Source organism: Bubalus bubalis, chromosome 20, assembly GCF_019923935.1.
Source record: "Bubalus bubalis isolate 160015118507 breed Murrah chromosome 20, NDDB_SH_1, whole genome shotgun sequence".
Classification (NCBI taxonomy): domain Eukaryota; kingdom Metazoa; phylum Chordata; class Mammalia; order Artiodactyla; family Bovidae; genus Bubalus; species Bubalus bubalis.
In genome coordinates, this window is record NC_059176.1 from 5,936,457 (window position 1) to 5,938,760 (window position 2,304).

A 2,304-nucleotide genomic window follows, 5' to 3' on the forward strand; every position below is an offset into this window, starting at 1 on the left:
CCGGCCGGCGGAGGAAGAGGCGGAGGGAGGCACCCCCGGCCCAGTGCGGCCCGCGAGTAGCCGCCGGCCGCGCCCTGAGCGCCCGCCTCCCGCCCCGCCGGCAGCCTCCCGGGACGCCCGCCCCGCAGAGCCTCGGGTTGGGAGACCTGGAGACCTCCTGTGCAAGGAGGTCACCTCTGGCCCGGGACTGAGCGCAGAAGGGCGCGGTGCACAGCTCGGCGCAACCTCCAGGATCGGGAGTCTTTCCGATTACCGTGGCGGTGACCTGGCCTCCTGGGGCCGGGTGCGGACTGTGTTTCCCGTTTTCATCTGGGATGCAGCTGTCTCCCCCCGGGGTTTTTAGCCCAGGAGGTGCGGGAGACTCTGACTGGACCAGGGGAGGGACACCATGGGGCCCGTGGTGGAAATTCTCACAAAATCACTTAAAATGGGAGCACAGTCATGTAAAAAGGTGGTGGCGCTGGCCTGGGACTCACAAGGTGGGGAGGGAGGTTGGGGCCGCTTCCAGAGTCCACCGTGGACGCCCACTCCAGACTTCTTCGCCTTCTCCGCTCCTGGGCAGCAGCCTCCAGACAGCCTGGCACTATAGGGCCTCCTCCCTCCGGCTCCTGCCTGGGTGAACCTCCAGCTGTCTACCCTCCAGCTTCTGCTGGGCATCACCACCCGGATGATGGAACCAGCATCACCACCCGGGTGTCGGAATGGGCAGCCGCAGCAGACGTTTCTCTCCCCCCTCCCCATCAGCTCCACTCCACAGAGCCCTAGAGGTTTTTCAGAAAGGCAAATACCAAGGGGGTCCTTGCCCTGCTGAGCAGGCCTGAGGCCTCTCAGAGCCCAGGGACAGGGTTTGCAAACTCTCTTGAGCAAGCCAGCCCCCCTGAAATGCTGCTTCTGAGACCCAGAGATTCTGATGGCCCCCCTGTAGAACTCTAATGCAAGAAATTCTGGAATTACTCTTTGAGCTACCCTGGTATACAATACACAGGGTAGGATGGAGTTCACCTGCGGCTCCCACTGCCCAGACAGGACCCCCCTACACACACACACACACACACACACACACACACACACACACACACACAGACACACTGCCCCCCTCTGCCAGAATTTCAGAGCAACAAATCCCCCCAGGGTATACTCTTCCAGGTGGGCCTTAGCACTTGCTTCTCCCAAGAATGCTCTTCTCCATCTTCTCAGCCTGGCAAACTCCTACTCAGCCTTCGTGGCCCCAACTCACACACCCATTCTGGGCAGGTCTCTTTGGGCTGCCCTGGGGGACAGGATCTGTGTCTTTGTGCCAGCCCTCGTGGCAGGACTGAGGGTGAACTTGATTCTGCAGGACTCTAAGCTCCCTGAGGTCTGTGCTTTAGGCCTGAACAGGTACCATGTGTGAGCCAGGGTGTCCACAGCAGGCCAAACATCTCTAAGTACTTAAAATGTGGTGGGGGTGGACTTCCCTGGTGGTCCAGTGGTTAAGACTCCCCATTTCCACTGCAGTGGGGGCACAGGTTCAATCCCTGATCAGGGAACTAAGATCCCACGTACCTCATGTCATAGCCAAATAAATTAATTAAATAAAAACAAAATCTCTACCATGGCCAACATGCCCTATAAAAAAATGAATACAATAAAATGCGGAATTTAATGTAGAGAATTGATGCTCAAGAAGCTGTACAGGAAACAGTGAGGCAGCCTTGAGACTAGCAGGAAGATTCTACAAGTACCTGACTGGAGGAACAGCGGGGAACTTCACTACAACCAAAGGGCTAGGTCACCTGGCCAGAGCTGGGTGGCCAGCGGGCATGTCTGGTGGAACTGGAGACAGTCCCCGTTAGAGACTCTGCCTGTTTCAGAGGGAAAGAAATCCTCCGGCTTCTCCCTTCCTCTGGCCTTCTGGCTCCTCTCACTGGCCCAACTTGCAGGGGAGGCTGGGGCTGCAGCCTGGGAAGTTCTGGGGCCCTCCTACAGGCCATGGGGGCAAGGGCAGGGCCAGACGGGAGCTGCGGAGGGCTTGAACAGTGGCCCCTTCCTCCCAGCCTGGAGCCACCCAGGGCAATGGTCCCTGTCTCAGACTGAGTGGCTTGTAAGCAGCAGAGATTTATTTCTCACAGTTCCACAGGCTGGAAGTTCAAGATCAGGCTGACAGCACAATTGGGTTCTGGTGCTGGCTCTCTTCTGCATTGCAGGCATCTATTTTCTTGTTGTATCTTCATGTGGCAGAGATAGAGAGAGACAGAGAGGAAGCTCATGTCTTTTTCCAAGGGCACTAATCTGGCTTATGGGGGCTCCAGTCACATGACTTAA